The sequence below is a fragment of the Rattus norvegicus genome, chromosome 15 (genome assembly GCF_036323735.1).
Source record: "Rattus norvegicus strain BN/NHsdMcwi chromosome 15, GRCr8, whole genome shotgun sequence".
Taxonomy (NCBI): Eukaryota; Metazoa; Chordata; class Mammalia; order Rodentia; family Muridae; genus Rattus; species Rattus norvegicus.
In genome coordinates this window covers 35,070,045-35,082,723 of record NC_086033.1, presented here as the reverse complement: position 1 = coordinate 35,082,723, position 12,679 = coordinate 35,070,045, and the positions used below count along the sequence as shown (strand labels likewise).

Genomic DNA, 12,679 nt, shown 5'->3' with positions numbered 1-12,679 from the left:
AGCTGTGAAGTTGAAATTGCCTTGGTGACCCCAAAATGTTCTAGATGCCAGCGCTGTGGGATACCTGCTGAGGAAAGCTGCAAACAGGGAGAAGAACCAGCATAAGAGAATGAGGTGTGTTGTAGTCATAAAAGATGAGGGAGGCTGGATCTGAAGATCACTTTGACATCAAACATGGAGATGCAGTGTTTGTGGTTAGCCCAGCTGCTTTTTAGTGTTGCTTTAGTCCGGTATTCCCACCCTGTGCCATTTTTGAATAGTTATGTATATCCTGTGATGTTGGGTATGTGATATGCTTTTCGGTTTTGATTTTCTTGGGAGATTACAGTTAAGTATTGGATGAACCTCAGAAGAGACTTCGAATTTTGGACTTTCGACATTGTTGAGAATGTTATTGACTGTAGGACTTTTAAAGCTGGACTCAATGTATTTTGCTAGGTATGGCTCCTGTTGACACATATGTTTGAATAAGCCAGCCAGGTTGGTGGTTTGAATATGCTTGGCCCATTGGAAGTGCTACTATTAGGAGGTATGTTTTTTTTTTTTTCTTTTCTTTTTTTCAGAGCTGGGGACCGAACCCAGGGCCTTGTGCTTGCTAGGCAAGCGCTCTACCACTGAGCTAAATCCCCAACCCCAGGAGGTATGTTTTTGTTGAAGGAAGTATGTCACTGTATGGGCGAGCTATGAGGGTTCCTCATAGTTCCTCATAGCTTGAATGCTCAAGCTCCTCCCAATGCAGAAGAACCAGTATCTTCTCAGCTGCCTTTGGATCAAGATATAGAGCTCTCAGTTCCTCCCACAGCACCAAGTCTGTCTCCATGCTGCCGTGCTTCCCACTACCCTGCTTCCTGGTCTGATGATAGTGGACTGAACTTCTGAAGCTGTAAGTCAGCCCCAATTAAATATTTGCCTTTATAAGAGTTGCCCTGCTCATGGTCTATCTTCAATACAATGGAAGGTCTAACTAAGACAGACGGGAATCTCCCAAAGAGGGGTGAAATATAACTTCTTGGTATGGCATGCACCCAGCTCTTGGGAGAACCAAAATGAAAAGTTATCTGAATTCTTGCTGGTCTTAAGGACATATTTAGCTAAAGTCTCCATTAAGAACCTGTTTATCGGGCTGGAGAGATGGCTCAGCGGTTAAGAGCACCCACCCGACTGCTCTTCCAGAGGTCATGAGTTCAATTCCCAGCAACCACATGGTGGCTCACAACCATCTATAAAGAGATCCGATGCCCTCTTCTGGAGTATCTGAAGACAGCTACAGTGTACTTATATATAATAAATGAATAAATCTTTAAAAAAAAAAAAAACGAACCTGTTTATCTGGGGTTGGGGATTTAGCTCAGTGGTAGAGCGCTTGCCTAGCAAGCACAAGGCCCTGGGTTTGGTCCCCAGCTCTGAAAAAAAGAAAAAAGAAAAAAAAAAAAAAAAAAAAGAACCTGTTTATCTGTCAGGGACCGGACTTCCACCTAAGGAAAGCTAGAGCCCTGCCCTGAGCAGATTCCTGAGAAGGGCTTGACCTTTTCAAAGAACTTGTCCCCGGAAGACTGTTGGCTCATTGTCTAAGGAGAATATCTTGCAGTTTAATGATTCACCTTATGTCCTTGGGCACTTCCCAGTACTCACGCCCCCCTCCCCCAGCTTCAGTTCCTGCTTCAATTCCTGCTTCAGAGCTTTAAATGCTGTACATTCCTCTCAATAAACAGACCTAGACAAAGACACTGCTTGGTCTCGCTCCTCTTTCTCGCCCGTTCTCCCGCAGGTATAGGTCCCCCTCGACCCCCACAAATAACTGGGTCCCAGCTGGCAGGGGCATTTATCAGGGTTGGGGATTTAGCTCAGTGGTAGAGCGCTTGCCTAGCAAGTGCAAGGCCCTGGGTTCAGTCCCCAGCTCTGGAAAAAAAGAACCAAAAAAAAAAAAAAAAAAAAAAAAAAAAAGAACCTGTTTATCCTTTTTACCTTTATCAAACAATGCAGTTTATAGGTACAATGTACTTTCCTATCAACATTTAGGACCTTTGTTAGATGTGGGGAAATGTTGGTGTTAAGACGGAGCCATTGTCAGACTCCAGGCAGAGGGCTCTAGGAATCAACACATGAAGGAGTTTCTTGGTGACCACTAAGGCCGTCTCCTGTCAGGTATCATAGGCTTCCACCTATTCAGAAAAGGTGTTTATGGAACTAACAAATATTTAGAGCCAAGTGAAAGAATAAAAAATGCAGCTAAGAAGTCAGAAGTTTAAAAAAGCCCTAAATAGGGGCTGGAGAGATGGCTCAGCGGTTAAGAGCACCGACTGCTCTTCCAGAGGTCCTGAGTTCAATTCCCAGCAACCACTTGGTGGCTCACAACCATCTGTAAAGAGATCCGATGCCCTCTTCTGGTGTGTCTGAAGACAGCTACGGTGTACTTATATATAATAAATGAATAAATCTTTAAAAAAAATTTTTAAAAAGCCCTAAATACCTCAAATTCCAGACCCTGTCCTCTACCTGTACTAGCTGACCATAAAGTTAGATTAAAATCTTAGAGAACGATCTTGAGAAGCAGGAAGCTTCTCCCAGGAACTGATGGACATAAAGTTAACAATCTTGAGAAACAGGAAGCTCCTCCTTGTGATTTTTCACTGGTATTCTCGACATTTTCCAATGATGCCCTTCCTACCCGCTGGGGTTGTGGTTTTTCCCTTTAAATACCCTTTCTCCCAGCCTCTCGGGGTCGAACTCCACTGCCCCTGCGTGGGATATGAGTCTCGACCCCAGTGCACTGGTTCCTATCAATAAACCTCATGTTTATTACAGCAAGGACGGTCTTACATGAGTTCTTGGGGGGGTCACGTCATCCCGAGACTTGAGTGAGGCTCTCCCTGCTCCGGGGGTCTTTCACAAGAACTGTGTAATTGATTTTGATAAAGTTTAGTTCCCAATATTCCCTGTGGTGCTTCCTCAAGCATGGATTCTGTCTGGGCCTTTTCTTTCTCCTTTGGTTTTACTTGTATAGAAGTGGTATGTCCAGACACAATGTCTTTGACAGGATTATCTAGAGGGATATAACATCTGGGCCTGAGTTATTTGGCAGTTTTGAATGTCCCCAGACGGTTGGCCTGCTGGAGTTTCATTACCATCTACCTTCCTATAGTAGTGGGGAGTGCAGGGCTCCCACCCAGCAAGAATCACTGCCCTTTTGTCTCCTGTTTGGCATCTTTTCTTTTTGCCTATGGTTTCTTCCTATGTGCAGGTTGGGAACTAGAGTAATTTATGTTTATACAAGGTAACCAAGATCTGAAGAGGCTCCTCTGGTCCCAGGGCCTCATTCTGGATGGCCGGGTCTATGCCTTTTTCCTTTGGGACTCAGGAAAAAAAAATTTTTGTAATGCCCTTTTTAAAGGGCAATGGCTATCTGTTTTGGCAGTTCTATGGCCTCTAGTAAGGCCAGAATTAGTTTCTAATTCTCCTTTCCACCTGAGGTAAGTAGATCCCTCTCCCTACAGAGGGTCTCATGAACATGGGTTGTGACAAATACATGTCTGTGTAAATAGGGATGGTTTTGCCCTTCCCCCAGCAAAGTACCTGGGTTAACACCAGGAGCTGAGCCCTTTGGTGTTGAAGTCCCTCAGCTAAGAGACTAGGCCAACAATTGTAGAGGAAAACTTTTGTGCAATATATAGAAGTTTCACCTGTCAATAAAAAAGGCTTTAGCCAATGAGCTGATGCAGGATTATAAGGTGGGACATCAAGTAGAGAGAGGTTGGATTCTGGGATAGAGATAGGCATTGAGGAGGATTTGCCTTGAGACAGAGAAAATGACTGCCACATGAAACTGAGGACCACGTACTGAGCCACATGACAGAACATAGAATAAAAACAGACAAACAAACAAACAAAACAGGTAATTGCACACAGGTGATGTGCAGTTGGGAAAGCACACAGTTACAAGGCAACAACTGTGGCCACAGCATAGCTGATTCTATGTTGAGCAAAACTGTTCCTATCAATGTATAATATGTCTTCTGCTTCTCATACCAGGACACCCATGAGGTCAGGTGTGACCAATTGGACTGCATCAGTCACTTCTAGGCAATTACGGAATGACCCTCCTGGATTATATCATTTGGCAGCAGACTAGCTGGGTTGATAGCTGAAGTTTTATAGAATCAGATATAGGGTTCTTCCAGGGGAAGTGCTTGACAATATGTTACTCAGGCCTTTGAAATCCACCTTTCTGAGGTCTCCATCAGGAAGTCTCTACAGAATATGGCCTTGTTGAGAACATTTCTTGGCCTGAAGGTGATTTGTCAGCTTCATTTACTGGTATGGCTGTAGCGGAAACTGCCTGCAAACAAGTGAGACGTACTGGCTGATATTTTGTGTCAACTTGACAGGAGCTAGAGTCACCAGAACAATTCCTCCACCATGATGTCAGTTGTGGCTGAAGTCTGGGGTCTCTTACACTTGAACTCACAGAGATACACCTATTTCCACCTCTAGAGCAGGCTGGGATGAGAGGAATGCTCCACCTTGCCTTGTTTGATGCCTTGTTTTAAGAAAATATTCCTGTAAGAGTGCTTGTCTAAGGCTGAGGAGATGGCTCAGTGGTTAAGAGCACTGATTTCTCTTCCAGACGTCCCGAGTTCAATTCCTAGCAACAGCATGGTAGCTCACGACCATCTGTAAGGAGATCCAATGCCATCTTTTGGTGTGTCTGAGGACAGTGACAGTGTATTCATATACATAAAATAAACAAATAAATCTTTTTTAAAAAGAGGTTGGCTCAGGCAGAATGACCACCATGGTTGACCTCTGACCTTCTCATATCTACATTCATATGGATGCATACCTGTACCCTCATGAACACCAACCTATACTTACGTTCATACACATACAAAATAAATAAATAAAATCTAAGCTATCTTGTAGGTTGATACACGTAAAGGTGGGTACAGGATAGAACAAGGCCTGCCACTGGATGAGAAGGAAGGATGGCCAGGAGAAAAGTTTTAGAGAGGAGAGGAGACCGGATCGAGAGCAGAGGGAGTAGCAGAGAGAACATGGCAGTGGATGTTAAGATTTCTTGGGGTTGGGGATTTAGCTCAGTGGTAGAGCGCTTGCCTAGCAAGTGCAAGGCCCTGGGTTCGGTCCCCAGCTCCGAAAAAAAGAACCAAAAAAAAAAAAAAAGATTTCTCTCTGCATTTACAGGTTGTTATGAATATCCTTAAGTGATGGATGTATACAGGATTTTGTATGTCTAGATGAACAAAATATATCTAATCTAAGTGGGCAATTATATCTTATCAACTGGATCAGAGGTTATTGTGTTGTGCCACAATTTCATGTGGCAATTTAATTGAGTTCAAGAGAGTATGTGGTGGTGGGACACAAAGGGTCCACCACAGAATTGGCATGTGTATGTCTGGCATGGTAGCAACGTGCCTTGGGAACTAGATGGGTGGAGAGATTGTTGCCAGGCTCAGAGAGTAGCCATCAGCAGTGTGATATGGGATGGAGCCTAGCAGGTAGGACACTTTGCTGACTGAGATGAAAATATCCCACAGATGCCATGTGGGTTAAAAGAAACCTTTTTTAAATATACCACAACACTATCTCTCCCAGGACCAGCCTCGGACTGGAGAGGGGTTCCTGAGAGAAGGGGAGTTTGACATTGATAAAGAAACAACTTGAGTTCAATTGTGGGGTACAAGCTGAAGGCCTGTGTTCTGCTTGAGACAGTTTTCTCTGGAGACCTCCAGACTGTTAAACCAGATAGCTCAATTCTAGCAGACCAAGGCCCAGTCTTTTACGTACATATTGATTAGGTCATTTACTCCAGGTTCCCTTTTGATTATCCATGAATCAGCATGCCACAGCTTTAACCCCATGATTCTTAGAAAAAGACAGCAAGCACATTAAAAAAAAACAAATACAAAAAAAAAAAAAACATTGCAAATGAATTCAGAGATCTGCTTCCTTTGTAAAAATAGACAATAAGCTAGCTAGGTAGGATCCTGTCCTGAGATTACCATTCCCACCATGCCTGGGCCCAAACTACTAGCTCTGTCCTAGGCTGACCTTGAACTCAGGAATCCATCTGCCTTTGTAAGTACAAATAAAAACCTTGCTGGGTAAGATCTTGCCCTGTGATCACCACTTCCCAAATCTCTTTATCTCCTTCTGCAATATCTTTCTTTTTTTTTTTTTTTTTTTTTTTTGGTCCTTTTTTTCAGAGCTGGGGACCGAACCCAGGGCCTTGCACTTGCTAGGCAAGCGCTCTACCACTGAGCTAAATCCCCAACCCCGGCAAGTGCTTTTATCTGCTGAGTCATCTTGACAACTAAATATACCCATACATATAAACACACACACACACACACACACACACACACACACACACACACACAAACACCAACACACAAACACCAACACAGAGAGAGAGAGAGAAAGAGAGAGAGAGAGAGAGAGAGAGCGTTAATTATTTCTACTCTTGTAGAAAGCATATTCGTCTTCTATAGTCTGACTTATTTTGCCTAACATAATGATTTCCAGATCTCTCCATTTTCCTGCAAGTGTCCTGGTTACATTTTTCTTTATGACTGATAAAGTTCAATTATATGCATAATATAGTACCACATTGATTTTATCCATTCATCCATTAGTGGACATTTAAGCTGGTTCTCTTTCCTGGTTACTGCGTGTGGTGGTTAGAATATGCTTGGCCTAGGAAGTGTTCACCATTAGAAGATGTGGTCTTGTTGGAGGAAGCATGTCACTGTGGGAATGACGTTTTGAGACCCTCCTTCCAGCTGCCCAAAGACAGTCTTCCCTTGGCTTCCTTTGGATGAAGATGTAGAACTCTTAGCTCTTCCAGGACCAGGCCTGCCTGAGTGCTCTCTTACTTCCACCATGATGATAGTAGACTGAACCTCAGAACCTGAAAGCCAATCCTGATTTAATGTTGTGATTTATAAGAGTTGCCTTGGTCATAGAGTCTCTTCACAGCAATGAAACCCTCACTAAGACACTGTAAATACTGCAGCAATGAGCTAAATATGCAAAATCTCAGTACTGAGTTAGAGTCCATTAGGCAAATAATAAAGAGTGGGCTAACTGGGCCGTATAGTAACTCTGTAGTTTTTTTGAGTAACCCTCATACTGATTTTCATAGAGGCTTTACAAATTTAAATTTTCACCAACAGTAAATAAGGATTCCTCTTTCCCCATTTTTGTCAACATTTGCTGTCTTTTTATTACCATTTAAGGGGGCTGGAGAGATGACTCAGTAGTTTAAAGCATTGTCTGTTCCTCTAGAAGACCCAGATTCAATTCCCAGTGCTACATGACAGCTCATAACTGACTGTAACTCCGGTTTCAGGGGATCTGACAACCTCACACAGATATGCATGCAGGCAAGCATCAATGCACATAAAATAAAAATAAATAATTAAAAAAAACCCCACAAGTGTCTCTGTGACACACTGACATAGATTCCTTCAGATACACAGTCCTGAGTTTTATAGCATCCCCTCATAGTTTGTCATTGTTTTAAGACAGGGGCTCACTCTCTAGCTCCAGTGGGCCTGGGATCTGCTGTGTTGACTAGCCTGCCCTCAATCGCAGATACCTTGATTGAAGAAAGGTGTGTGCCACTATGCCCACCTCCTTTATTTTCTTAATAATAGCCAACCTGTTGTTGTATTGAGATGTAATGTCAAGATAATTTTGATATGTTTCCTGATGACTCGAGATGAACTTGTTTTCATTTCATTTCATTTCATTTCATTCATTGGCTATTTATATTTATTTTGAAGACTGTTCATTTGCCAATTATTAACTTGATTATTTGTGGAGTTGGTATTTTTTGTTTTTTAATGTATTCTGGATATTAATCTGTTAGATGTATAGTTAACAAAGAATTCCCCCACTCTACAGTCTTACATTGATTTGTTCATTCTTTTGTTTGTTTGTTTGTTTGTTTTTAAAAAAGCTTTAATAAAAGGCTTATTTATCTCAGGGCTGGAGAGCTGACTCAGTAGTTAAGATCACTGGCTGTTCTTCCAAAGTACCTGAGTTCAATTCCCAGTATCCATTCATAATCACCCATAACTTTATTCCCAGGAGATGTAGTACCCTCTGAGGGCACTGCACATATATGATGCACAGACATACATGCAGGCAAAGAGCACCTATATACATAAAATAGAAAGGAAAAAAATTAATACTTACCTAGATCCTCTGGAAAAGCAGGTTCTGAACTGCCTCTCCAGCACCAATTAGCTTTTTAGATTTCATTCAGTCCCATGTATAAATTCTTGCTATTATTTTCTAGGTCATAGGAGTGTATTCAGAAAACTATTACCTCTTACTAGATTTTATTTTCAACAGAATCCCCTGTTTTCCAGGCTGGCCTTAAACCTGATATGTAGCTGAGGATGATCTTGAGGATAATATCGAGTTGATGATATTCCTGTTTGGCTTTCTTTTTTTTTTTTTTTTTTTTTTTTTTTTGGTTCTTTTTTTCGGAGCTGGGGACTGAACCCAGGGCCTTGCGCTTCCTAGGCAAGCGCTCTACCACTGAGCTAAATCCCCAACCCCCCTGTTTGGCTTTCTAAGTGCTGTGGCTTTAGGCAAGGATGGCCTTGAACTCATGATCTTCTAACTACATCTGGAATAATATGCAATGGCTATAGTGATTATTTATTTTCTATTCAATTATGTGTAATATTACATGTGTTAATTTTCATGTGTTGTCTTACTCTTACATACTGGAATGAAGTTTCCTTGATCCTGGTGTTTAATTTTGTTTAATGTGTTGTTGAATTTGGTTTGCAGGTATGTTATTGAAAATTTCTATATCTGGTTTCATCTTTTTTTTTTCTTTCTTTTTTTTTTTTTTTTCAGAGCTGGGGACCGAACCGAGGGCCTTGTGCTTGCTAGGCAAGCGCTCTACCACTGAGCTAAATCCCCAACCCCTATATCTGGTTTCATAGTGGAAATCTGTCTACAGCTTTCTTTTGTTGTTGTTTAAAAGCTATCTGACTTTGTATCATGATAATATTGGCTTTACAGAATGAGCATGGTAGCATGTCTTACCTTTCAACGTTGTGGAAGAATTTGAAGCACATTAATGATAGTTCCTTTTTAAAGGTTTACTTGGATTCCTCAGTGAATCCTGGGGCTTTAATTGTTGAGAAACCTTTTATTACTGTGTCAATATTGTCATGTATATGGATCTGTTCAAGTTGTTGATATATCTTAGTTCGATTTTTTTTTTCTTTTTTTCGGAGCTGGGGACCGAACCCAGGGCCTTGCGCTCGCTAGGCAAGCGCTCTACCGCTGAGCTAAATCCCCAACCCCCTTAGTTCGATTTTAATGGCCATTATGTGCTGGGAATTTATTCCTGTATTGCAGGTTTTACAGTGTATTAGAGCATCATTTTCAGATGTTTATTAGGGATTGTCTGGATCTTAGTGATGGTGTCATCTCATCCTCTGGACCTCTAACTTTATTCATTGGCTTATCTGCTGCTTGCCTGAACTGGAACGTGCCCCCTTTGTTCTATTACATTATCACCAGCTTTCTGTTTTCCAACTCCTTCACTGCTTAAGTTTGGCTGTCCTGGAATTTGCTCTGTAGACTGACCTGGACATCAGAGGTCTTTGTCTCCTGAATGCTGGGATTAAAGGCATGTACTAGTTTTTCTTCACCTAGAACCTGCTCTGTCCCAGACTGACCTTAAACTCAGAGATCTGTTTGCCTTTGCCTCCAGGGGTTAAAGGCTTATACTATAATGCCTGGACTTAAATTTAGCTGGGTGGGTTCTTGCTCTAAGGTTACCGCTCCCTTAATTCAATTTAATATCCTTGAACACAGGATTCAGTCCCATTTCACTTCCTGGTATTCCCTTAATATTCAGACCATGTATTTTATATTTTGTCTTTCTCAACTTGCTATGCTTATTCAAAATGTTCTTCATGAGACTTAACCAGAAAATAAAACCTATGATGGGCATTTCTGAGACTCCCTTTGTCAATGCAATTAAACTGAGTCTCTTCACCCTAGCCTCAGGTAGACTCCTCAGACAAGGGCCAAAAGCAGACTGGTTCTTCACCAAACTATGACAAAAAACAGTCTCTAGGCCACATACTAAGCTTCTTCTCCATTGAAACCTCTTGGGCCTGGTCTATACAGTTGACTCAACAACAAAGTCTTCCATATTCCTACTAGGATGACCCATTAAGTCCCACTTAAAGGATGTCACAGTATACATGCTTTCTAAATCCAAAGTCCCACAATCGACATTCTGCTAAACAAAATAATGGTTAGGCCTATCACAGCAGTACCTCAGTCCCTGGTACCAACTTCTGTCTTAGGTTTTGCTGCTGTGAACAGACACCATGACCAAGGCAACTCTTATAAGGACAACATTTATTTGGGGCAGACTTACAGGTTCAGAGTTTCAGTCCATTATCATCAAGGCAGGAGCATGGCAGCAACCAGGCAGGCTTGGTAAAGGAGTTGCTGAAAGTTCTACATCTTCATCTGAAGGCATCCAGGAAAATACTGACTTCCAGGCAGGTAGGATGAAGGTTTTAAAGCAAGAGCCCACAGTGGCCCACCTACTCCAACAAGACCACACCTCCAAATAGTGCCATTCCCTGGGCTGTGTATATTCAAACCATCATACTCCCTAATTTCTTGAACTGCACATTTTGACCATTGAAAAGTGTATTACTATGAGAAACAGTGGAGCCCCACTCTTGGGAGGCAGAGGAGAGCCAATTTCTGTGAGTTCAAGGCCAGCCTGATAGATCTACAGAATGAGTTCTACAAGGAATACAGCTACATAGTGAGACCCTGACAAAAACAACAACAAAAAGTATACTGTTAATTCTCCATATTTCTAATTTATTTCAATATTACCTAATAAGATACAAGAAATTATTTCATTTTTTATTCATTATATAAAATATAATCTATTTTAGAGAAGGTTCCATAGGCTATTGAGAAGAATATGTGTTTCCAAGTGTTAGGTGGAATATTTCACAAGTGTCTATTGGTGTCTTTTGATATATAATAGCATTTTAAACTCTGTTTTCAAGAATTCTCTTGAAAAAATTTAAAATGTACATATGCATATGTATGTGTGTATGTGCCCATGCACACACTTGTGTGTGCACACACATGTCATGGCTCATATGTGAAAGTGAGAGGAGCACATAGGACGTCAGTCAGTTCTCTCCTAGCATGTCAGGTGTGAGGAGTGATCTCAGGCATTGGTGTCTCATACCTTTGCACACCAAGACTTCTTGCTAGCCCCTCTTTGTAAATGCTTTTGTATGTATATCTATCTGAAAAGAGAATAAGATGTTGAATCCCCCCATTATTTTTGTAACCAGACATACCTGCCCCTTTTTTAAAATGAAAGTTTAATTTTTAATTATATGAATACCATGGTGCCAGGAACCAGTCCCAGTGATACTTGTCTCTTCTTGGTTTTCTCTTGAGGTAAGCTGAGGGTAAGAGTGTCAGTGGGGTCAAAACTTAGTCTTGCCAGATATTTAGGATTGCTGTTTGATAACAAAATGTTTACCTGACTTAGTCTGAGGCCTTTTGCTGTAGTAAATGTTTACCTGACTTAGTCTGAGGCCTTTTGCTGTAGTAGCTGACCTGCCTGTCTGAGTTCCTCTGAGGCCAGAAACTGCAGTCTTCTGGTGTTTAGCACCTCCTCATAAAACAGCACAGGATTATGTAAGGGATTAATTGTTAGAGCATTTTCCTCTTGGCCAGATGTGTCTCACTTGTCAGGCTGGGGGGAAATTTGAATCAACAAATTTCTATTGAACCAGCAGAAGAGAGTCACAGTCACAGAAGTTGAAACTTTTACACAAGCAAAGATAGATTAAGTGCATATAAATTCATATACATATTCATGTATAAATATGCATAACCTCCATTTACATCAGTTGGGCTCAGCTGCATACTTCTAATTACATACTTACAGACACACATATGTACTTACATATGTATATGAAGCAGTAGACCAAGCGCCAATGAAGAAAGAACTCATTCATTCTGGATGAAAAATAAGCTGCAATCTTTTTTTTCTTCTAAACAAATGGTTTCACATTTTATTCCTGAACTACTGAATGAACCCACAAGAGCACAGAAAGAAAGAAAACATATTCCTAATAAACACACTCAGCTTTCCAGACAATGATAATGTTGTAAACTTGATACAGACATTGATAACATTCAAAAAGCGTAAGTATGTGTTGTTCCTTTTAGACGCAATTTAGTTCATCTCCAATGTCTTCGCTTGGAGTTGTACATGATTTTATTGCCAGTTTTCATCTGAATCCATTGTGGATGGGACGATTTTGCTTTTGTTTCTTAGCCAGGAATCGCTTGATCATGAAGGTCTTGTGAGAGGCCATGGTGAAGAATTAAGTCAGACAGACACATACTCCTCCCGGTGAGTCTAAGCCAGTGGATTAAATAACTTGGAAAGGCAGGATGGATTTGAGTGCCTGACTCTGCCAGGTTTCCAGTGAGCACTGCACAGCAGGAGCCCTGGACCACACCAGGTGCTACAATCTTTGTTGCATAGAGAAAGAAAAAGCTTCTATCATTTTATTGCTAATTGAATTATACCCAAGTTTATCAGAAGAAAGCTACGCTCTCT

General features: G+C 41.3%; 1 pseudogene; it reads right to left on the bottom strand.

Moving 5' to 3' along the window:
* Window positions 1-12,249: 12,249 nt before the first annotated feature.
* Window positions 12,250-12,431, bottom strand: Rpl39-ps4 (ribosomal protein L39, pseudogene 4; annotated as a pseudogene).
* Window positions 12,432-12,679: the final 248 nt, after the last annotated feature.